Source organism: Hyperolius riggenbachi, chromosome 3, assembly GCF_040937935.1.
Source record: "Hyperolius riggenbachi isolate aHypRig1 chromosome 3, aHypRig1.pri, whole genome shotgun sequence".
NCBI classification, from domain to species: domain Eukaryota; kingdom Metazoa; phylum Chordata; class Amphibia; order Anura; family Hyperoliidae; genus Hyperolius; species Hyperolius riggenbachi.
The window spans coordinates 416,169,893-416,196,401 of record NC_090648.1 but is presented as its reverse complement, the minus strand read 5'-3'; the positions used below and the strand labels follow the sequence as shown (position 1 = coordinate 416,196,401).

Below are 26,509 nucleotides of genomic sequence, written 5' to 3'. Positions count from 1 at the left end.
ATATCACCACACTAGAAATATGTTTCTTTACTCAAAATCTGTACTGCTATAATCTTACTGAAGGGTTATTGGGATTGCTAATACCTTTTTCAGAACTTTGTTATTTACAGATTCCTCCTTTGATTAACAACTTCTTCATATTTCTATTTTTTCACCAGTTCACACATTACCCAGCAAGCTCATGGTGAACCAGAAATTCTAGGGCAACAAATGATGATTGGCATATTCAGCAGTGATGCATCATGAGAGACATCATATGCTCACTCCAATCTGAATAATCGCAAATACCATCTGTTTTAAGAGGGCAAACTTTTGTTTTACCAGCTGAGTGTTAAAGAGACACTGAAGCGAAAAAAAATATATGATATAGTGAATTGGTTGTGTACTATGAATAATTACTAGAAGATTAGCAGCAAAGAAAATATTCTCATACTTTTATTTTCAGGTATATAGTGTTTTTTCTAACATTGCATCATTCTATAATATGTGCACATTACACAACACTCAGCATTTAAAATGAGTCTTTCAGAGCAGTCTGTGAAGTAATGACCTCTCCTCTGGCAGAGGAAAAGTAAATAGTCCAGGAACAGTTGAGATAATAAAAGTCAGATAACAGCCCTCTCCACGACTAACTTAGTCGGAGAGCTTAATGGCTTGTTTGCATATAGATAACAACTGGAGTTTCTCAACTCTTCATGTACTGGAAACAATTACACTGATGTATCTGATCTTAATGTTTTATTTCTAAGCTGTGCTACACATACAAATCATAATATCATCATTTTTTTTCGCTTCAGTGTCTCTTTAAATCCATTCTATATTAATATAGGCCTGTACTCATTCATTTTCACCATTTCACATGCTCTTTCAGATCTACAGTCCTATAGAACGTAAACTTTGCTTCCAGACAAAACAGTGTCAGCAGTGTAGACATAGCACAAGAAATATTTTTAACTCAGGCCTTTGAATGATCTAATACAGTATAGAGGACCATACCATCACATGTTAGCACACAGTCAGCACAGACCCGTGGCACAGATCAAGCAAAGGTGACAGCTCAAATTACACTTGTGATAACTTACAGATAAGGCAGCATAAGAAAGGCTGTTCTCCGTAAATACACACAGGGTGGATGTCTCTGTTTTACTTGTCTCTTGTGCAAGAGTTTAGGTCTGCTTTAAGCACAACACACAGAGGATAGTGAAGAACAGACAAATACACTGAATCCTAAAGGACAAATTACCATTTGGTTTCCTTCAGTGATTGCCAACAAGAGAGCACAAAATGTTAAACTTGTGTTTGAATAACAGAAACTTGCATGACATCCATATTTAGTACTTCAGTAGTGTATCTGTCACCACAGTAGTGTATCTGTCACTTATATTACTGGTCTGCTGCATTCTGATGGGAGACCTGCGAGAGGAAGCATTTTTTTAATTTGAGACTTCTTCATGATCAGGCATGTTTACTAAAAAATGTTAAACAGATTTTTTTTGCCACTTTGCACTACACTACTAAGGGTATTTTCCCTTAAAATCCAGAGGAATTTTCACATTTCAGTGCTGCTTTCATTCATCCAGCAATAACTTTATCACTGCTTATCGCACCCAAAGGATCTATACATTTTTTTTCAATAGAATTTAGGCTTTCTTTGGGTGATACTTTTTGTAAAAAAATATTTTATGCATTTTAAAGGGAAAAAGAAGAAAAACATTGAAAAAAAATAATTTTCTTCCTGATTGTACTCATTATAGTTTTAAAACAAAACATGTTACTAAAGATAAAACCCACACATGTTATCTGCCCATTTATCCAGGTCATTTTGTGTTTTTGGTTTTCTCATTGTACTCCATCAATAATTACAAGCCCTTATTTGCAAAAAGAATAGTGATGCACCCTCATGGCATACATATGTAAAAAGTTACGTCCCTAAGGTAACAATTTATGAATTGTCTTTTAAATTCTGTGACTTTGGCTTTTTTTTTTTTACACAACTATGGGGCAGGGAAGGGAGCAGGAGGGGTTATTGAAACAGATATTTTTAATGTAATTTGTTTTTGTTCACTAGATGTTCCCACACAGTCTCCAGTCTACATAGAATGCTGAATCATAGTGTTCTAAGTTAGCAGGAAGTGGATGCTTGTTTTGTTTACAATGAATGATCAATGTTACTCGTTGCAGCAGTGATCATTCTTTCAGTTGACACTTTGTTCGGCTTTGAGAACACGTGATGCTGGGGAAGGGGGGGGGGGGTTAGAGGGGGCTGCACCGCTCATTAACACAGACAAGTATCTTTGTCTCTGGGAGCTACAGTAAAGTTTTCAGGGATGTAGATACTTGACCCATGGAAGGGCAACTGGTTTAAAAACACCTGGAGTGAGAAGAAAATGGAAGGTTCCATTAGAAACTTACTTTCCTGGACGTAGTACTGATCATTTGCCTCACTGGCCCATATTCAGTAAAAAAAAAAAAAAACTTTCTCCTGAGCTTTTCATATATTATCAATAAAATACCTTTAAACTCCCTGGCAAGTAAGACAAGTGCTGAAAAGTTATTAGAAAAAAAATCTCCTGGGAGAAACATTAATTGAATAAGGGCCACTGGTGCAAAATGATTATATAGATCTTGTGCTCTGATTCTAGTCTGTCCTCATGAGCTGCATACTTGTGGCAGGTGTGGAATTTGGACACTACGAAAGCCATAAGATAAACAGAGTCAGACAAACTAAATTATTATTATTTTTTTTTTAAAAGGGAATAAAGATGGTAGCCTACATATTCCTCCATGGTTAGGTTTTCTTTAAAATAAAGTGGAAATACTTTATTTACTAAACGGTCATTCTTGGATACTGATATCCAGAAAATGCACAAAGACTAATGTACCTAGTATACCCAATACATTAATATAATTAAAAAAAATAAAAATAAAAAAACCCATGTCTTTCAATTATGGAAAGCAATGACTGATGCAAACAATTTGGTGTTGCTCCCAAAAGAATGGCAGATTACGATTCCTTGCCTGTCTGACATAACAGCAAGGAAATCTAACCAGCGCCTCACAATTCCAATCGTACCTCAAGGACGTCAGTATTATTTGCATGCAGAAAAAATACACCGAAGAATTTAGAGTTTCATAATGTTAATAATATAAGAACTGGATTGCAGCAAAGCAAAAAACTTTCACTTCTCTTAATATAAAGCATTATTTCAAATTATATTTTAATATCTTATGATTCTGCTGAGAACACGCAATGGCAACTGAGAAAGAGGGAAAAAAAATCTACCTTCACAGGAAGAGATTTACAACTTAGCTTTTGCTTAAGCAGGAAGGAAACCTTTTTTTTTTCCAATATTAAAAATGCAGGGCTTGCGTTGTGTTACATAAATTCTGTGAATGCCTGGAATGCTATTTACAATAGTAGTAAAAATAATAATAATAAAAACACAAATGGACAGAAATAATAATAGTAATAATACCACCACAGGTTGTGGTTTGGTGCCCACTACTGTTTAACGTATTAATAAATAACATAAAAGTTTGGATCAAAAGTACTGTCACTATTTGAAAATTATGCAAAACATGAATACCCTAATTTAACCTCCCCCATTTTTCATTATCCGTAAAGGTGAACGAGAGACTATGCTATTGCAGACAATTTTTATATTTGATGCAATTTTTTTTTGAGAAATTCCCTTTGGAAAACCAAAATTAGCTTACCTGGTAATGCTGTTTTTAATAACCCTCCAGGACAGGTGCTACATATGAGATATGGGCCTGCTCCCAACAGGAAACACAAAGAACTAGCTCTCTATAACTTCCACCTCTAGCCTCTGCCTACCAGTATGTTCCAATTAACTGTTCCGATAGAATGCCTCACATATTACATAAATACATGCTTACCACATAAAACTTACATAAAAACATGTTTACAACATATAGTTATTCACATGCAGATAAGTCTTAGGGTAGTCACCTGTCCTGGAGGGGTATTAAAAACAGCATTACCAGGTAAGCTAATTTTGTTTTTTTCAAATAACCCTCCAGGACAGGTGCTACATATGAGATGATATGCAATAAGCAGCACTAACCTTAGGGAGGGATCACAGCCTGAAGAACTTTCCTTCCAAAAGTCTGTTCTTCGGCTGATAGTAGATCCAGCCTGTAGTGTCTTATGAAGGTGTTCGTCGTCTTCCAGGTTGCCGCCTTGCAGATGTCGGTTGCCGTAGCTCCAGCTCTGTAAGCCCAGGAAGTTGCAAGTGACCTAGTTGAGTGTGCTGTTATCTCTTTTGGACAGGGAACTCCTTTAAGTCTATATGCTTCATTAATGCAGGCTTTAATCCATCTTGCTATAGAGGCTTTAGACATTCTCTCCCTTTTGTTGCACCTGAAAAATTAACAAATAATGCTGTAGATTTCCTAAACTCCTTTACTCTATCCAAATAAAATAGTAAACATCTTCTGACGTCTAATTTATGCCACCTTATCTCTCTAGAATCTGTGGCATTTTTGCAAACAGATGGCAAAACAATTTCCTGTATCCTATTGGATAGGGTAGCAACCTTTGGCAAGAACTCACTTGCCGTCTTCAGGACTACTCTATCATGAAAAATGAAACAAAATGGTTCAACAGAACTTAGAGCTTCCAGCTCACTTATCCTCCTTGCTGAGGTAATAGCCACTAAAAAAATGGTCTTCATTGTTAATAATCGTAATGGTATTTCATTCAATGGTTCAAAACAGTCACTCATCAAACTGTTTAAAACTAAAGTCAAATCCCAACTTGGATATGAATGTTTCATTACTGGCCTAGAACGTTCTACTGATTTCAAAAATCTAATGACCAAGGGTTCCAAGGCTAACCGCCTATTAAGAAAAACTGAAAGGGCTGCAACCTGCACTTTCAATGTACTTAATGCCAGCTTCTTGTCAATTCCATCTTGCAAGAATTATAGTACTGTAGCCAGTCTATTTGATTTCAGACCTAATTCCTTTTTCCAATTACAAAAGGTCTTCCAATATTTTAAGTAGATTGCTCTTGTAACACTCTTCCTACTGTTTAATATTGTTTTTGTGACTCTGTCGGATAGTCCCCTTCTTTTCAGGATTTGCCCTTCAGAAACCACGCTGTCAGCTGAAGATTGGGAATCTGAATCCATTCGCCTTCTTTTCTGAGAAGATTGTGCCTGTCTCTCAACGGGATCGGTTTGTCCACCAACATTGATTTTAACATTGGGAACCAGAGTCGTTTTGGCCAATTGGGTGCAATCAATATCATATACATTGCAGTCGATCTTAGTTTCTGCATCACTACTGATAATAGAGGGATTGGAGGGAATGCATAAGCGATCTGAAACTCCCATGTCTGGGCCAACGCATCTACCCCTAAAGCTCCTCTTGGGTCTAACGAGAAGACACGGTTGCAGTGCGTATTTTCCCAATTGGCAAACAGATCTATCTGTGGATGGCATCATCTCTGTGTCAATTCTTTGAATATTTTTGGATTTAAACTTAGTTCTGAATTGGACAACTTTCCCCTGCTTAATAGATCCGCCATGGTATTTAGAGATCCCTTGAGGTGCACTGCTGAAATCGACTGAAGCTCTTGCTCCGCCTAATCTAGTATCTCCAGCACTAATCTCAACAGCCGTTCCGGTCTTGTTCCACCTTGCTTGTTCAGATACATAACCACTGTAATGTTGTCTGACCGGACCTGTATATGGTGGCCGCTTATCCTGTCTGCTGCTTGAGTTAGTGCTTCCTTCACAGCCAGTAATTCTCGATAGTTCGAAGACTGAGCCATGATTTCCCTTGGCCAAGTGCCCTGTAAATAAATGCCTTCTATGTGAGCCCCCCATCCTGTGAGGCTGGCATCTGTCGTCAGAACCTTTGTTACTGGACACCTCCATAAGCGACCCTGTGTTAGATTGTCTTCTCGAATCCACCAATCCAAAGATTGTTTTATTGTTTCTGGCATGCATAGAGTCTGATCCAGGGCTGACTGAACTCCCTTCCAATTCTGCAGAAGCCACTGTTGTAGCAGCCTTATATGTTTGGGGCATGACTCCCATAATTTAGCGTCTTCCTCTGAAAAAGGAAATCGCCTTTTAAAACCTCTTGAGATAAATAATCTCTTATCCAGGTCTTTCCACTGTAACATAATCAGATTCTTCATTGAACTATGGAATGGAAAACACAGTTGCTCTGAGGCTCCATACCCGTGTATAACTTATCGTGTAAGGACTTTTCAGATGTTTTCTTTTGTGGAATGTCAAGAGTTGAATATATTGCCTTAAGTAACTCTTCTGTTTCCTCAGAGGCAAATAAACTTAGATGATTTAAAGGCATCCTCCGCCTCCTCCTGTTCTGACAGTTCTCCTGGGGACCTGGAGTCTAGCTCACCAGTCTCCTGGTGACTGTCCTGTTCCTCTTCTGAAGAATAAATTACTCTAGGTGATTTTCCTAAAGCCTTTTTAGGTTTAACTGACTGAGCCGACTGTTGCCCCTGTGCTGAGGTGGTCGGCAGGCTTTCTCTGAAGGCCTTAAAGGTCTCCACCATCTCTTGATGCATGGTGAACATAAAGTCTTTACACGAAGCAGTGTTATCCTCATTGATAATGCTTGATATACACTTCTGACAGGAAGCTTTTGGCCAGTGCAGCTGTAAGGGCTTATTACACAAAATGCAACTCCTGGGCCTATCAGAGTTATCAGACTCCATAGCCTCCTAGAAACATACAAATAGCATAATCAATTTGTCATAATAATACTCTTTCCATACCAATTAATATGCAACCAGAGCTTGGTAATCTGAAAAGAACTAGATATAGTATACGGTAACTCCACTACTAGTGAAATACTATTAATATATATATATATATATATATATATATATATATATATATATATATATATATAATTTTATTTTTATTTTTTTTTAACAACAGGTATCAATGCAAGAAAAAAATAGACCCTGTGTAAAATATTTAATCAAAGAAATTGCCCACAACAAAACTGCTGTTAATATTAGTGACAAGCGTCTACATCCACCATATAATCAGCATTGACCCGGCTGTGATATACAATTAATGAGAAGCCCTCTATATATATATATATATATACTACATTAATCAAATTATAGTGCAAGACAACGAGATATTTATGCTATATTACCGGCAAACCTCGTTGATACACCGTGGCTTAAGTCAATAATCATTATATAAAATACAACTGTGGCCATCACTATGTATGCAGACCTCATTGACCAGACTGCGGCTAGTGAAACAATGTATTTCCACATTTTAGCAGACCTCATGGATCAGACTGCGGCCTATCAACAGACTTCAGACCTCGCAGATCAGACGGGCGATTGTCCTCCGACACTGCCCCACTTACCTGATCTGCTGTCTTCTGTTTTGCGTCCATCTCCTTCACCATCCTCAACGCGTGTGAAGGATTGAACGCCGCGGCATCTAAACAGGCGCCCGAACCGGAACTGGAAATGACGTCACCGGATGTGACGTCACAGTCAGGGCGGAAGTACTGTACGGACAGCGCCAATGCCCGAGCCTCCGCCTGGACCCGCTGCCCCGAACTCCGCTTCCTCTAAGAGACCACCATTATGCCTCCGCTTGGTGCCATCCCCTCCGTCGCGCGTATATCCTCCGCCTAAGCTGCCTTCAATGCCGCTCCCCTGGATACCGCTGCGCCTGCCGGTTCTCCGCCAAGGGAATCCACCAGCCTGTGGATAAAAGGTAACCCCCATAACCCAACCAGGACAGGGCTACCCGAACTAGTTCTTCATGGCCTCAGCACTGCCTGGCTGCTGACCACTCCACTAGCTAAGAGAGCTAGGTGTTCCCCGGAACAGGAAACACAAAGAACTGGTAGGTAGAGGCTAGAGGTGGAAGTTATAGAGAGCTAGTTCTTTGTGTTTCCTGTTGGGGGCGGGCCCATATCTCATATGTAGCACCTGTCCTGGAGGGTTATCTGAAAAAAGCCAAAGTATAGAACTGTCAGCAGCCAATTGTCAACTACCAGATAAATTACCCCCCCCAAACAAAAACAAAAATCAGTCTTTAGAAAATATCACTTGAAATCCTAATAAATACATAGTCACTAAATGTCCCAAAAGTAAAACTCAGTCCATGTTGAAGCAAGGCAACTAGCATTGTTTAAATAAATACGTCAGCCTCCATATGTCTCTCACCTTTAACCACTCCACTTACACCTTTATCGTGAAGGGCCCTTTCCTAATTAGGTGGGAAAATGTACTATCCACCATGAACTATTCATATTCTCCTCATTTGCACATACCAAGGGATATAAAGCTTGAAACATAAAAATTGAACAAGCTTTTACATGTCCACTGGTTATATTTATACATGTCTATCGGGTCACCTCTAAAGCTGCAGCATTTCAAAGCTAAATAATCTGAGTTTGTATAACCTTTGTTGGTAAATGTGAACTTCCATCCCTTTGATCCCTAATGCTGGGCATACATGGGTCGACCCGGCGGCCGATTAGCCGCTCGTACCGGCCGGCGGTGCTTATCAGCCGCTCGATTCCCTGCCATTGTCCGCCGGCGGGTATCGAGCGGCCGCGGGTCGAGCGGCATGATCGGGCCAGCTGAATATTATTAGCTGGCCGGATCAGCTGGTCGATACACGGTACAGAAATGTACCGTGTATCCCCAGCATAAGACCTTCTCCTAGTCTAGTGTCCCCAGCCATATGCCATTAAGTTTATTGGGTGTTTTGTCATCGGAACATCCGAGATGCACGGCTTACATTAATCCACATTAAATTAATTAGTCATATGCCTGCCCATACACTCATGTTGTCAAGGTCCTTCTGTAGCATGTTACAATCCTGTGGAGTACTCATCCTGCATAATTTTTTTATTGCAGTGGCTGGATGGTGTACTGGTTAAGGGCTCTGCCTCTGACATGGGAGACCTGGGTTCGAATCTCGGCTCTGCCTGTTCAGTAAGCCAGTAATTCAGTAGGGAGTTCATTGGGCAAGACTCCCTAACACTGCTACTGCCTACTGAGTGCGCTCTAGTGGCTGCCTTGCAAGCGCTTTGAGTCCGACAGGAGAAAGGCGCTATACAAATACTGCCATTATTATTATTATTATTATCATCTACATAGATAGCTACATTATTTTGTATTCTATCCAATATGCCATTAATAAATAAGTTAAAAATAATTGGACCCAATACAGACACTTGTGGGATTCCACTTCTTTTTCCCATTCTGTGTATGAACACTTTCCTCTAACCAATGCCAGTTCTCTATCCATGTACACAAATTTTACCCCAGTCCCTAAACCCTCAGCTTTTGCATCTGGCTAATGTGGGGAAATGTGTAAAAAGTCTTTGCAAAGTGCAAGTATATAATACTGTATCTATTGCTTTCATGGTATCTAGATTTGCACTCACCACGTTGACGAGGTAAAATAAGATTACTCTATTTTATGTAATGGTGTATTGTGTCACCAAGGAGATCTTCAAATGGTGTATACACAACTAGTGTTAAAACCACAGGTCTATAGTTTCCTGGCTCAGATGTTTCCCCTTCTTGAATAAAGGGAAAACATCAGCTGTATACCAGTCATATGGATTTTACGCACTTGAAAGAGAATCACAGAAAATAAAATAAGGTGGCCTGGAGCTAACTTAGCTCCTTTAAAGGTCCGTACACATGCCGGACTGCAAGAAACGACGTCGTCGCCTCCTGCTGGGCGTGTTTTCAGCAGACAGTCCGGCGTGTGTACAGTCTGTCGGCAGACTGATACGGCTGTTTCTGAGCGATCCGCCGGGCTGTCTGCAGACAGACTGTACACACACCGGACTGTCGCTGGAACTCCCACCCAGCGGGAGGTGACGACGGACCCGTCGTTTCCTGCAGTCCGGCGTGTGTACGGACCTTAATACCCAAGGATGAATACCATTTGGGCTAGGTGCCTTACCTGTCTTGATTTTATTTAAATGCATTAGGAAATGTATGCTACATGTAGTAGAATGTTAACAATTTACGGTCTACTGAAACAATGATATCTCCCTGGCAAAGCAAAGCATTCATTTAACCCTTTTGCTGCCAGCAGATTTGTCCTATACGCGAACATCTACTGCCAAGCAGTTTTTAGGCATTTTGCACTCATAAGTTTAAATAAGGATTTTTGACAAGAAAACTTACATAAAATAGGACATATAATATAATGTACTTTTTCTGGACATATAACAACATTTTTGAGTAAAATATGTAAAAAAAACAATGAAAAAATGATTATATATATATATATATATATATATATTTTAATTTTTTTTTCAACTAAGAATTACATTTCCTGATAAAAATATTAGTTTGTTCAAGCCCTGATTCTGCTGAATCCAACGATACTAGATATGTATTGGTATCCAGATTTTCTTGTCCTGGAATAGGTATGTCAGTACAGGTAGCCAGATGTAGGAGCCACCAATATAGGTAGCCAAGTATAGATGCAGCCAGTATAGGTAGCCAGGTATAGGTGCCGCCAGTGCAGGTAGCTAGATATAGTGAGATAAGCTTTTGTGAATTGAGGCCAATGTAGGCATAACAGAAACATTGATGGATGCTAGGCATGACTGGATGGTAAATTTGGACAGTGTTTTTAGAAAAGATAAAATTGTTCTCAATTAATTTTGATGCCTTATCCCATGAAGGTAAGAGGATGCTTAATAACTGGGACTGTCCTCTATTTAACCCATTGGGCAGGATTGCAATAATTAAAATGGCAGTTCTTCTAAAATTACTTTTTATGCTGCGCTGCCTGCCAATTGAGGTTCCGAAAACATGGCTGGAGAATTGGCATAAAACGTTTCAGAAGTTTATTTGGTCAACAACAAACGGAAGAATCAAGTATAGTGTCATTAGTAGAGAAAAGTAAGGGGGGAGGGGGGTTAGCAGCCCCAGACTTGAGTCTATATTATAAAACTATACATCTTACAAGGGTCATGGAATGGCACATGTTGGGGGTCCAAGACCACGCAGGTCAATTATGAGCTATCCTTGAGAGTGAGGAAACACATTTCAACACGTTTTTTTCCTGGATCCCCAAAAATATCTGGAAACTTTATAGAGCCACCTCCCATCCTCTAGTCAAGTATACACTTAAAACTCTAGCACAAACAATAGATCTTTCCAACAAGAAGGGTACATCCCCTCTTAGTATGCTCAGAGACAATGCTGAATTCCCGCCTGCTAACAACCAGGGATGGTTTAATAAAAGTAAATTAAATTGAGACCTGAGAATAATTGATCTGATTGGATGCAATAACCCTAGAATTAAAAGTACCCACCAACAGGGGCTGTTGGTGGGTAATCCAAACCAAGAGTTTTCTACAGAAAAAAAAGAATGAGAATACAGGAAAATTAGAACCAGTCTGAATATTCTGCAAAAGAATATATTAACTTTTACTAGACTGGAAAAATTATTATCTCTATACTATGATTTTGTTAGTTAGCTAAATTGCTCAGCGACTTTACCATTTTGTACAAAATGGGAAGAAGAGTTTGGATCTGCTTTACAGGAAAAATGGCAGGAGATTTGAAAAGTATTAGCAAAGTTACAGGATACTAGATTAGCCCTGATCCAATACAAAACAATCACGAGATGATACCTTACTCCAGTGAGGTTTAAGAACATATCCAAAAATGTAAGTGATTTATGCTGGCATTGTAGGAAGGAACGGGGAGGGGGGGGGGGGGGGGGGGGACGATTTGCATGTCTGGTAGACATGCCCGATGCTGAAACACCTATGGGATGGTATCAATAATTCTGGAGGGGGAAACTGCAAATTAAATGCAGAAACGGTAATCTTTGGTACCGCTGACCCCTCGGATAACAACGAAAGAACGATTGATAAAAGAAGTGGGGACAATAGTTGCCAAGGCTTTGATATTAAAAAGCTGGATAGGTAAGGGGATTCCCTGTCTTGAAGTTGTTCCAGATGAATAATGCTTTGGAAGTAGTAAATGATGAAGATGATAACGAGATGATAACGAGAGCGGGAGGCTCAAGGTGCAAAAGCAAATTTGCTGACTAGGAATCTAAGGGATGATTAAAATTTGGGAATTAACCTGTGGCGATCTAGGGGAATAACTGTTAAGGTTTTCACTCGGGGAGGTGTCATCCCCCTGTTCTCACCTGGCATTAGAAACAGCACTGCCAGTCGGTAAAACTTCTGTGCATCTCAACAATGACCATGGGGGGGGGGAATGAATGAACGAATGTATGATAGGCGTGTACATACCTTTCTCCTTTGTATATTTTTTTTTTTAGTACAGTAACAAACTAGTAAAGAAATAAAATTGGAGTACGATATTATTATAATCAAACTATGATGCGAACTTGACCCAGTAATAGGAGTGCTGCTATGAAGCCAATTTTGCTCTAACTGGGTATAACTACCTTGTGTACGCTGAGTTTGAGGGGGGAAAAAAAAGATAGATTAAACAAAAGGGGGGAGGGGGCAAGGGTCTGTATGTTTGTTAAAACCTCCTTATCTCCAGTTTTGATGGAAAACATGGCTTGCTAATTGCTTATTGGGGTCTATTATAAACCACCACACATAAATTACATGGAGGAAATGCAATTAGTACATTGAAAAGTGTGCAAGCAAAAGCGAGGCCAAAATTATGGGTGATTTCAATTATCCAGACATTAATTGGAAAACCTACTAATTAACCACTTGAGGACCGTGGGCTATACTCCCCTTAAGGACCAGGCACTTTTTTTTCCATTCAGACCACTGCAGCTTTCACGGTTTATTGCTCGCTCATACAACCTACCACCTAAATGAATTTTGGCTCCTTTTCTTGTCACTAATAAAGCTTTCTTTTGGTGCTATTTGATTGCTGCTGCGATTTTTACATTTTATTATATTCATCAAAAAAGACATGAATTTTGATTGAATTTTGACATGATTTTTTTAACTTTCTGTGCTGGCATTTTTCAAATAAAGTAAAATTTCTGTATACATGCAGCATGAAAAATGTGGACAAACATGTTTTTGATTAAAAAAACCCCATTCAGCCTATATTTATTGGTTTGGGTAAAAGTTATAGCGTTTACAAACTATGGTGTAAAAAGTGAATTTTCCCATTTTCCAGCATCTCTGACTTTTCTGACCACCTGACATGTTTCATGAGGGGCTAGAATTCCAGGATAGTATAAATACCCCCCAAATGACCCCATTTTGGAAAGAAGACATCCCAAAGTATTCACTGAGAGGCATAGTGAGTTCATAAAGGATATTATTTTTTGTCACAAGTAAGCGGAAAATGACACTTTGTCACAAAAAAAAGGTTTCCATTTCTTCTAACCTGCGACAACAAAAAAATGAAATCTGCCACGGACTCACCATGCCCCTCTCTGAATACCTTGAAGTGTCTTCTTTCCAAAATGGGGTCAATTGTGGGGTGTGTTTACTGTCCTGACATTTTGGGGGGTGCTAAATTGTAAGCACCCCTGTAAAGCCTAAAGGTGCTCATTGGACTTTGGGCCCCTTAGCGCAGTTAGGCTGCAAAAAAGTGCCACACATGTGGTATTGCCGTACTCAGGAGAAGTAGTATAATGTGTTTTGGGGTGTATATTTACACATACCCATGCTGGGTGGGAGAAATATCTCTGTAAATGACAATTGTTTGATTTTTTTTTTACACACAAGTGTCCATTTACAGAGATATTTCTCCCACCCAGCATGGGTATGTGTAAAAATACACCCCAAAACACATTATACTACTTCTCCTGAGTACAGCGATACCACATGCGTGGCACTTTTTTGCACCCTAACTGCGCTAAGGGGCCCAAAGTCCAATGAGTACCTTTAGGATTTCACAGGTCATTTTTGTTTCAAGACTACTCCTGAGTACGGCGGTACCACATGTGTGGCACTTTTTTACACCCTAAGTACGCTAAGGGGCCCAAAGTCCAATGCGTACCTTTAGGATTTCACAAGTCATTTTGCGACATTTGGTTTCAAGACTCCTCCTCAGGGTTTAGGGCCCCTAAAATGCCAGGGCAGTATAGGAACCCCACAAATGACCCCATTCTAGAAAGAAGACACCCAAAGGTATTCCGTTAGGAGTATGGCGAGTTCATAGAAGATTTTATTTTTTGTCACAAGTTAGTGAAAAATGACACTTTGTGAAAAAAAAAACAATAAAAATCAATTTCTGCTAACTTTTGACAAAAAAAAAATCTTCTATGAACTCGTCATACACCTAACAGAATACCTTGGGGTGTCTTTTTTTCTAAAATGGGGTCACTTGTGGGGTTCCTATACCGCCTTGGCATTTTACGGGCCCAAAACCGTGAGTAGTCTGGAAACCAAATGTCTCAAAATGACTGTTCAGGGGTATAAGCATCTGCAATTTTTGATGACAGGTGGTCTATGAGGGGGCAAATTTTGTGGAACCGATCATAAGCAGGGTGGCCTTTTAGATGACAGGTTGGGCCTGATCTGATGGATAGGAGTGCTAGGGGGGGGGGTGACAGGAGGTGATTGATGGGTGTCTCAGGGGGTGGTTAGAGGGGAAAATAGATGCAATCAATGCACTGGGGAGGTGATCGGAAGGGGGTCTGAGGGGGATCTGAGGGTTTGGCCGAGTGATCAGGAGCCCATACGGGGCAAACTAGGGCCTGATCTGATGGGTAGGTGTGCTAGGGGGTGACAGGAGGTGATTGATGGGTGTCTCAAGGTGTGATTAGAGGGGGGAATAGATGCAAGCAATGCACTGGTGAGGTGATCAGGGCTGGGGTCTGAGAGCGTTCTGAGGGTGTGGGCGGGTGATTGAGTGCCCTAGGGGCAGATAGGGGTCTAATCTGATAGGTAGCAGTGACAGGGGGTGATTGATGGGTAATTAGTGGGTGTTTAGAGTAGAGAACAGATGTAAACACTGCACTTGGGAGGTGATCGGACGTCAGATCTGCGGGCGATCTATTGGTGTGGGTGGGTGATCAGATTGCCCGCAAGGGGCAGGTTAGGGGCTGATTTATGGGTGGCAGTGACAGGGGGTGATTGATGGGTGGCAGTGACAGGGGGTGATTGATGGGTGGCAGTGACAGGTGATTGACAGGTGATCAGTGGGTTATTACAGGGAAGAACAGATGTAAATATTGCACTGGCGAATTGATAAGGGGGGGTCTGAGGGCAATCTGAGCATGTAGGCGGGTGATTGGGTGCCCGCAAGAGGCAGATTAGGGTCTGATCTGATGGGTAACAGTGACAGGTGGTGATAGGGGGTGATTGATGGGTAATTAGTGGGTGTTTAGGGTAGAGAACAGATGTAAACACTGCACTTGGGAGGTGATCTGACGTCGGATCTGCAGGCGATCTATTGGTGTGGGTGGGTGATCAGATTGCCCGCAAGGGGCAGGTTAGGGGCTGATTGATGGGTGGCAGTGACAGGCGGTGATTGATGGGTGATTGACAGGTGGTCAGGGGGATAGATGCATACAGTACACGGGGGGGGGAATCTGAGGGGTGGGGGGTGATCAGGAGGGAGCAAGGGGCAGTTTAGGGAATAAAAAAAAAATAGTGTTGACAGATAGTGACAGGGAGTGATTGATGGGTGATTAGGGGGGTGATTGGGTGCAAACAGTGGTCTGAAGGGAGGGCGGGGGGGGGGGGGGGGGGGGTCTGAGGGGTGCTGTGGGCGATCAGGGGGCAGGGGGGGGGAAATCAGTGTGCTTGAGTGCAGACTAGGGTGGCTGCAGCCTGCCCTGGTGGTCCCTCGGACACTGGGACCACCAGGGCAGGAGGCAGCCTGTATAATACACTTTGTATACATTACAAAGTGTATTATACACTTTGTATTCGGCGATCCGGGTGCTAGTAACCCGCCGGCGCTTCCGAACGGCCGGCGGGTTACAGTGCGAGGTGGGCGGAGCCCATGCCCCTACAAGGACCTCCGCCTCTGGGCATGATCTGGTCCTTGCGGGATCCACTTTCCAGCCGCCCCTGTGCAGTGGGCGGTCGTTAAGTGGTTAACATGGTTGTGAATAAAAGGCCAACTTTAAGAAGCTTAGGGAGTGGTAGACTGGGATAACAAACTACAGGGCAAGGACACTGACAGTAAATGGCAAGCGTTCAACTGATTCTTAATGATTATTTTGGAATCTACATTCCATATGGAAATAAAAATTCTAGATAAAGGTCAGTATGGATAAATAATACTGTTTTATTAAGTTTTATTTAGTGTAAAGGGAATGCCTTTAATGCCTTAAAGATATATATATATATATATATATATATATATATATATATATATATATATATATATATATATATATATATATATATATATATATACATACATATACATATACATATACACATACACATACATACATACATACATACATATATATATATATATATATATATATATATATATATATATATACATATACATACATATACAGGGAGTGCAGAATTATTAGGCAAATGAGTATTTTGACCACATCATCCTCTTTATGCATGTGGTCTTACTCCAAGCTGTATAGGCTCGAAAGCCTACTACCAATTAAGCATATTAGGTGATGTGCATCTCTGTAATGAGAAGGGGTGTGGTCTACTGACATCAACACCCTATATCAGGTGTGCATAATTATTAGGCAACTTCCTTTCCTTTGGCAAAATGGGTCAAAAGAAGGACTTGACAGGCTCAGAAAAGTCAAAAATAGTAAGATATCTTGCAAAGGGATGCAGCACTCTTAAAATTGCAAAGCTTCTGAAGCGTGATCATCGAAAAATCAAGTGTTTCATTCAAAATAGTCAACAGGGTCGCAAGAAGCGTGTGGAAAAACCAAGGCGCAAAATAACTGCCCATTAACTGAGAAAAGTCAAGCGTGCAGCTGCCAAGATTCCACTTGCCACCAGTTTGGCCATATTTCAGAGCTGCAACATCACTGGAGTGCCCAAAAGCACAAGGTGTGCAATACTCAGAGACATGGCCAAGGTAAGAAAGGCTGAAAGACGACCACCACTGAACAAGACACACAAGCTGAAACGTCAACACTGGGCCAGGAAATATCTCAAGACTGATTTTTTTAAGGTTTTATTGACTGATGAAATGAGAGTGAGTCTCCAGTCCGACTCAGACGCCAGCAAGGTGGAGGTGGAGTACTGGTTTGGGCTGGTATCATCAAAGATGAGCTTGTGGGGCCTTTTCGGGTTGAGGATGGAGTCAAGCTCAACTCCCAGTCCTACTGCCAGTTTCTGGAAGACACCTTCTTCAAGCAGTGGTACAGGAAGAAGTCTGCATCCTTCAAGAAAAAACATGATTTTTATGCAGGACAATGCTCCATCACACGCGTCCAAGTACTCCACAGCGTGGCTGGCAAGAAAGGGTATAAAAGAAGAAAAACTAATGACATGGCCTCATTGTTCACCTGATCTGAACCCCATTGAGAACCTGTGGTCCATCATAAAATGTGAGATTTACAAGGAGGGAAAACAGTGAACAGTGTCTGGGAGGCTGTGGTTGCTGCTGCAAGCAATGTTGATGGTGAACAGATCAAAACACTGACAGAATCCATGGATGGCAGGCTTTTGAGTGTCCTTGCAAAGAAAGGTGGCTATATTGGTCACTGATTTGTTTTTGAATGTCAAAAATGTATATTTGTGAATGTTGAGATGTTATATTGGTTTCACTGGTAAAAATAAATAATTGAAATGGGTATATATTTGTTGTTTTTTGTTAAGTTGCCTAATAATTATGCACAGTAATGGTCACCTGCACACACAGATATCCCCCTAAAATAGCTAAAACTAAAAACAAACTAAAAACGACTCTCAAAAATATTCAGCTTTGATATTAATGAGTTTTTTGGGGTTCATTGAGAACATGGTTGTTCAATAATACGATTATTCCTCAAAAATACCACTTGCCTAATAATTCAGCACACATACATATACATATATGTATGTATGTATGTATGTATGTATGTATGTATGTATGTATGTATGTATGTGTGTGTATGTATGTATGTATATATATATATATATATATATATATATATATATATATATATATATATATATATATACACATATATATACATATACATACACACACATACGTACACCGCCGATTGACGGCTCACCCTGCTGTGGCTCAAATTCCCAGCAGCATAAAATACTATTCCCCCTTTGAGTTGTCGCAACTCAAAGGGAGATGTAATTCAGGGCCCAGCGATCGCCCCGCACAGTATAACATTACTGCTACTACAGCGCCTAGATTAAACTCTTGCCGCTGAGCGCCGTAACCACCAGCAAGATAGGTCTGAGAGAGCTCTGACTTGAGCTATCTTGCTGCTGGGGGATACTTTGTTGGTGGGTGTGGGGTTTTCTGTTTATTATATTCTGCACGTTATTATGCTCCTGACGAAATCTGTTAAGATGAAACATTGAAACATGTTGAGCACTGTTAGCACTGTATATAATATGTATAGCACTCCCTAAACCCTGTATATAACTCCTCAGCTGCATTGTAACTTCTTTGTGTGAGCAAGGTGATTGTCCGCTATTGAAACAACAGGCTGGCAGAATCAAGCCTATCAGCCAGCCTAAGTTGCTACCTGCCTGCCTCCATTGCTGCAGGTTTGGACACCTTTATGCTCTACACAACTTTGGTAATTTATCATAAACACCTGTATACTGCAACCCAGTGTTCTAGGGCTAGCCACACCCCACAGCGTGTGCAGCCAGACATACAGCTGCCTGCACACTTACTGCCACACTTTTGAGTGTACTGTGGGGGGGGGGGTTAGGCAAAGACACCCGCCTGGGCATACAGTCACAATATCAGGTTATTACTTTTATTGCATTTTTTAATAATCATTATGTAGTCTGTGCAGACACACAAATACACAAGTGGTCGATATTTGTGACACTCTTTTCAGTACTTTTTAGGAAGTTTGAGCCAGTTTTGACTCCCCTGTTGTATACAAAATTATATAGCACAGAATAATCTTATTTAAATTCGAAAACACGCTTTTACTAAAGACAGGTCCTGTCTCACAAACATGCTCAGCTTTTATGAAGCGGTGAATGAAAAGTCGTTTGACACTGTTCTTCACAATAGCCTGGCACAGAAGCGGTGGATACAGGGACTAGGAGAAAATGTGAGTATGTGCCATAATTACCTAAGGGTCAGAGAAAAAGGTAGACAAGAAAGGGTAGTTATGCTCATCCTTTAAGGGCCCGTTTCCACCATAGCGTTGCGTAATCGCCGGCGAATCACCGCAGGAAAATCGCATGCGGGTGCGATTCCGCATGCGTTTTTTGCCGCGATTTCGCATGCGATTTCGCATAGATTAGGGTGATGCGATTTTAACCATGTCACTGCCTTTGTGAATTAACATGGGTACCTATGCGAAAACGCATGCGAAATTGCGGCAAAAAACGCATGGGGAAAACGCATGCAATTTCCCTATTAAATACATTGCGTGCGATTCGCCTGCATTCCACACGCAGGCGAATTCTGAGGGCCCTACCCTGCAGATTTTTTCTGCACAGAAAAACGTGCAGCAAAACGCACAAGTGGAAACAGTCCCATCCACTTGTACTGGCTGTGCGAATCCGCATGTGGGCAACGCATGCGGATTCGCAATAGTGGAAACGGGCCCTTAGGGACATGGATTTTAAAGGGGAAAGAACAAAGAAGGTGCTGAGGGGAGTGGTTACTTTACATACAATCATTAGCCCTCTACACTCAACACACTCACAGCAAGTTGGAACTCTAGCGATAAAAACAACTAAGTTGAAAGATTGCAAAAATGGAGGATATTATAGCGTCTCAAGTGGATTGCATGAAACAACACAATCAAAGAAAACTGGACAACAGGCAGGGAAGGACCGGTAGTAGGACATTAATAGAAACTGTATATCCAATATATTTCCCTGGCAACCTATTACTAGTATGGAATGTGACGGAGATCCCCAGTAAGGTGTTCCTTCTATAGAGCAGACATGGCCGATGTTGCGACCTCTGGACACTTCACCAGGGCCCTGAAGCATCTGAAGTCAGTCTGTCCCTATGTTATCAAGAAAGCTCCAGCCCTAAGCAACTGGCATTTTCAGAAAGAAAGAACAGTACCGTATATTCCTGTAGTAAGAATATGTGCCCACAAATTCTCAAATTCCGCGATGAGACCAGTACTTAGTGAGACATTTAGTCATCTTCGTCACAGACAGTTTTAGAGCAGCAAATCAGATTCTAATTGTTGATGTCCTCGGCTCGAAACATGTGGCTCATAAGACAATGAACACATTCCAACATAATTCAACAACAAATGTGTCAACAGAATTCCAAGAACTTTGCTAATAGAGACACAGAATAAAACTGAAACTCTGGCCCTTTGGCTTTGTCCAAACATAACAGATGCACAAGCTATACATACCCCGATTTCCTTAAAGAGATTCTGAAGCAAGAAAAAAAATTATGATATAAGGATTTGCATGTGTAGTACAGCTAATAAATAAAACATTAGTTTCAGAGACATAAGTCTAATACATGAAGAGTTAAGAAACTCAAGTTGTTATCTTAAAGCAGTAGAGCTTAATGGATTTTTTTGCATACAAAGTCGTGGAGAGGGCTGTCCTCTGAAGTTTATTATCTCAGCTGTCAGTGAAGAATTTTCTTTTTCTCTGCCAGAGGACAGGTCAATAGTTCACAAGACTGCTCTGAAAAAATCATTTAGAATGCTGAGTAGTGTGTAAACTGCAACTATTAAAGAATGATGCAATGTTATAAAACACACTACTATAACTGAAAATAAAAATATGAGAATATTTTCTTTGCTACTAATCTAGTAATTACCCGTACTACACAACCAATTCATTATATCATTTTTTTATTTTTTTCGCTTCAGTGTCTCTTTAAGCTGAAGGCAACAGAGTGGTGAGCAATACAACAAAACTGGCCTTTATAAGATTTATTTTTTTTTAGAAAAAAATGTGGCAAAGTATGCTTATGTCAAGTCATAAGGGCAGAACCAATGATTACTTTTCAAACTTCTGCAAAGGTTCAATATGACCTAGAAAGTTTGTAAAACTTTCCAACCAAATATGAATCCCTGCCAAATTATAAAAAAAATGTCCTAAATAAAATGTGAAGTGTTTTAAACTTTCATGCAGGCAGCATTACATTACATTACATTTTAGCTTTGGAAGCAACAAACAGGCAATGACATTTGAGTCTCTCTGTAACTGAAATCTTATTACTATCTCACATTGGTCAGGCAGTATTTCAGCTTCACATACCTTGACCTATAATACTTGTAACAAAATGGATTTCCCTCCCACGTGTCAGGGAGTATTGCAAGAAGAATTTCACAACAAATGCTGCTCTCTCTTGCTTTTAATAAAATATACTTAATAACGGCTTACAACAATCATGAAGCGGTCTGTTTATTTTCAGCACGCTACTATGACACTGACGACCCAAGGAAAGGGTTAACCTGGCAAAGCACGTTGCCATTGTGTCTAATACATTATTTAGCCTAATTTGTGGTGGCTTTTCTTCAGGGGAGGCAAGTTACCACTCCTCTATATTTTAACTCTTTTTAGCTTTTTATAATTGTTTGGCAGCTCCTACAGCTTTTTATAATAATTAATGTATGTATTTTGTTATGCAGCTATTTACACAGCACCAACATCTTCCGCAACGTGTTTACATATTCATATCACTGTCTCTCGGAGGAGCTCACAATCTACTTCTTATCATAATCAGTATTTGACATATTCCTTCCCACTGCCAGTAGTTAGAATAATGCCTGTAGATAGCCTGTAGTTAACCTTCTGCCGCCCGCGTCACGCCAATGGGCTATTGCCGCTCGGGAGACTGTTAGACGGCGATCACGCCGTCTATTTACTAAGTGCAGCGCTGCAATGAGCAGCAGCGCTGCACTGGGGACAGCCGTGTGACACGGCTGTCCCCATGGGGGACAAGAGAGCGATCGGCTCTCATAGGCAGAAGCCTATGACAGCCGATCGCCATGATTGGCTGGCTGTGGGGAGGGAGGGAAGAAATTTAAAGAAATAGGGGATTTAAAAAAAACAAAAAAACAAACAATAATATTTATTTAAAAAAAATACCCATGGGGGAGCGATCAGACCCCACCAACAGAGAGCTCTGTTGGTGGGGAGAAAAGGGGGGGGGGAAATCACTTGTGTGCTGAGTTGTGCGGCCCTGCAGCTTGGCCTTAAAGCTGCAGTGGCCAATTTTGCTAAAAATTACCTGGTCACTAGGGGGGTTTAGCCCTGCAGTCCTCAAGTGGTTAAAGGACTACTATTGCAAAATAAAATCATAAAATACACATCTCGCACTCCCATGCATGACTATAGGACTTTACTAGAGCTGCCCCATCCTGTGGAACTCTCTCCCACTGCCCATCAGGCTTGCTCCCACCTTCAAAAAAGCACTCAAAACTCACTTCTTCAAGGAGGCCTACATCAACTCAACACTGCCAAGAACACCCCCTCCTTTTGTGTCACCAACCCCTCCCTCTACATTGTAAGCCTTTGGCAGGGCCCTCTCCCCTTGTGTATCATATTTGACTGTGTGCACTTTACCCAGATTTATGGAACTAGCTTATTACCTGTATTGTTGTATTTATTGTATATTACCTGTATTGTTATCATTGTCTGTAATCCTATTTATTGTACAGCGCTGCGGAATATGTTGGCGCTATATAAATCCAATAAATAATAATAATAAATAATAATAATAAAATTTAAAATATGTGTAAACACATACAAATAAGAAGTACTGTATGTTTCTTCCAGAGTAAGATGAGCCTTAAATTACTTTTCTCCGATGTTGCTGTCACTTACAGTAGGTAGTAGAAATATGACAGAACCGACCGGTTTTGGACTAGCCCATCTCTTTGGAGATTCTAAGGGTTTTCTTTATTTTCAAAAGCACTTAGTGAATGGCAGTTGCTCTGTCCAACTGCCAAGTGTTGTGTGCAGTGAGCAGAGAGGCTGTTCGGCATCTTTTTAAAAATCCCTTTCAAGGAGCATTTTTTCTAAAGAACAAAAGGTCATGCTGAGATTTCTCCATTAAGTGATGGACTAGTCCAAAACCTGTTATTTAATTTATGGCTCATATTACTCTGGAAGAAACATACTTCTCATCTGTATGTGTTTACATGGATTTTACCTCCCTCCCCTCCCTTGAAACGAGTATCTACGTCCCTGCTATACCTTGCAGGGACGTACATACTCCTCCCTTGCTGCCATGCACTCCCGCTCAACCCCCACCCCCCACGCTCGTTCTTGCTGCTGATCGGTAGAGAGGGGGGGGGGAGGGGGTGAATGAATGGCAACACAGTTCCCGTTGATTAATCCAAGTCCCCGTGTGAATGAGCACCGGCGTTCAATTAGATGCCGCGTCATTCACAAAAGCCAATACAATACACGTCCACACATTGCTTCCTGTTTAGCGTACTGAAAGTACACAACAGAAAGGAATGACCAAGGACAATTTGTGGCCAAATAGTAAAATTACACCTACATACAATTTTTTTAAAATAAAAAGTCATACATTTACATTTAAAATTAACTATTTCCCTCCAACACTCCCATAGTACATAGTTTTTTTTTATATTTAAGAAAAAAATTAACATAAAAAAAAAAACATAATTACCTTAGGAACTGAACTTTTTTTATATATGTGTGTCAAGATATTGCTGTTATTTTTTAAATCATGGGGCTTGTAAATAGTGATTAAGACAAATTGAAAAAATGCACTTTTATTCACAAATAAAATATTGGCGCCATACATTGTACTAGGGAAATATTTTAAAGGTTGCAATAACTGGGACAAATGGGCAAATAAAATGTGTTGCTTTTAATTATGGTAGCATGTATTATTTTAAAACTATAATGGCCGGAAAGAGAGAAATAACACATTTTCCCATTTTTTTTTCTTATTATTCCCGTTAAAATGCATTTAGAATAAAATAATTATTTGCAAAAAATACCACCCAAAGAAAGCCTAATTGGTGGTAAAAAAAAACAAGATATTAGATTGTTTTGTTGTGATAAGTAGTAATAAAGTTATAGGCGAATGAATGGAAGGAGTGCTATTGCTCTGTTGTTTAAGGTAAAAAAACAGCAACATTTTGCAATTTTTCATGATAATGGTCCTTTAGGGCCCGTGCACACAACTGACTAAGGCAGCCGGATAATGACTGCCTCAGCTTATAAGCATGTGTACAGCAGCCTCCGATTCTCAACCCGTGAGCGATCCACCTGGTGGATCAACTCACCCCCACGATGGCCAATCGCATTGTCTGATTTCCCACCTGCCACTATAGAACACATAATCAGTTACAAAGCTGACACGCATCTGTGCAGGTCGGCCAGTGATGTTGTCCAGGGGGATCGGGTCCTAATCTCCGATAGGCGACATGAATCAAGAGTTGTATATGCACCCTAAAGAACACTGTTGGCCCATTTCCACTTGTGCCGCACGCGTCTGCGAGATGCACGGCAGCACTTATGGGTCTGCGGAGACGCAGACGAAGCCCATCAGCCGTGTCATGCACGGCTATGGGATTTGCAGCCTCCCGCAAAACTTCGGATGGAAAAGCTGGCCGAATCACTATTGCAAGCGATTCGGCCGGCGGGTCCTTTACTCCCTATGGCAGAGTTTCCCCACGCGATTCACCTGCGGGGAAACAATTCAGATTCGGCCCAGTTTCCGCAGTAGTGGAAACGGGCCCTGAAGGGAAAACAAAAAATTATAATAAAATGATTTGTATGTGTAGTACAGCTAAGAAATAAAACAGACATAAGTCTAATATTGTTTTCAGTACAGGAAGAGTTAAGAAACCCCAGTTATCTATGCAAAAGAGCCATTGAGCTCCATGACTTTGAGGCCCCACATTCACTCTGAGTGTTTTGCGATTGATTAGTGGTTTTTAAAATTGCTCCCATTCACTTTCATTAAAATCGTGGTAAAAAAAAAGTTGATGAAAAATCACTGCGATTTCACGATCGCATATGCCAAAATCGTGGAGATTTTTCCACAATTTTTACCGCGATTTTTAATGAAAGTGAACTATTCATTATATCATCATTTTTTTTCCCCCTTCAGCGTTACATAACATTTGTGAACTGACAGTGAAAAAATAAAGCACATATGCCTCTATTTAAAGCGGAATATAACCCTGCATTTCAACTTTGCTCTAAAACATTATTTATAGTATATTATATGCAACCAGCATTTTTTTTTTACTAGACCAGCATTGGAAGGGTTACACAGGGCTTTAACATTCCTGGAGATTTCTGCAGACGCATCCGAAGCTGACATAGATACATTTTGTTTACATAAATGTATCTAAGTGTTGAATGTGACTCACTCTCTCTGACTGAGAAGGAGCTGGAGGACAGCCAAAGAGTGTGCAACATTTCTCAATAGATACATTTAACTAAATAGAATGTAACAATCTGAACTTCTGCATATCTCTCCACGGAACTTTAAACCTCTGTGTTAACCCTTCCAATGCTGGTCTAGTAAAAAAAAAATATGCTTTTTGCATATAATATGTTGTAAATAATGTTTTAGAGCAAAGTTGAAATGCAGGGTTATATTCTGCTTTAAGAAAATTGATACTAAACTAAGAATAAGATACTAAGATACTAAACTAAGCGAATCCAACATTAAAAACAACAACAACAAAAAGACATATGCAAATTAGCAAATACATCAGGAAATGATAATAGGACCAAAAACAACCTCATAATCCTACCTGATAAAATACAAGTGTCTCTGCATCCCAAGACCCTGTGTGTCAGTGCTTTTGCGCTACTGCGCATGTCCTGCACTGACATAGCCGTTGGAACAGGACGCAGGGTGTTGACGGACCTAGAGCCTGTCTTTAAACGGGCTTAGGTCACTAGTATGGTAACATAAAAGAAAAGTTTTCAAAACTTGAATAAATGTATGTAAACCTCAATGTCAGTGCTATTGAAATGCTGGCTGTTTTATTGCACCTAGTATCTCAGTAAAGTAACTCCTCCAAATTCAGTTGCCACTTTTGCCATCAGTTAACACAACCCAATCAGGATTTTCAGTAGATTAATCAGTAGATCAAAAGTTTAATCAGTAGATTAAAGTCGGCTGATACTCCGGCATTTGTAAAGCAGCCCCTCGGCTGAGTGATGGCCCCCGATAGCATGGTACATGCCACCTGCCCACATACCGCATAATAGAATGTCTGCCAACACATCCCCCCATATTGCAACAGCATGCATAGGCTGACTATCCATTTGTTTAGCCTCACCCCAACTGTGTCGTCTGAAGGATCGGGTCCTGATCCACGTGGGGGGCTATGTCAGTCCTGCATGTATACAGGCCTTTACTGAAAACTGTAAAAAAATAAAAATAAAAAAAGACATGGTGCAGTATGCATTCACAAATGGGAAAGGGAATATACATTCACAAAATGGAAGC

General features: G+C 40.5%; 1 protein-coding gene across 5 annotated transcripts in view; it reads right to left on the bottom strand.

Moving 5' to 3' along the window:
- The window catches only part of ARHGAP26 (Rho GTPase activating protein 26), a 1,021,369-nt gene that overhangs the window by 141,577 nt on the left and 853,283 nt on the right, over positions 1–26,509 (bottom strand). For 4 of the 5 annotated variants that reach the window (XR_011030516.1, XR_011030518.1, XR_011030519.1 and 1 more), the window contains one exon: positions 26,340–26,424. The exons of the other annotated variant lie outside the window; for it this stretch is intronic. The gene's annotated coding sequence lies outside the window, so the exon portion shown is untranslated. The remainder of the gene's footprint in view (positions 1–26,339; positions 26,425–26,509) is intronic. 5 annotated transcript variants of the gene reach the window in all.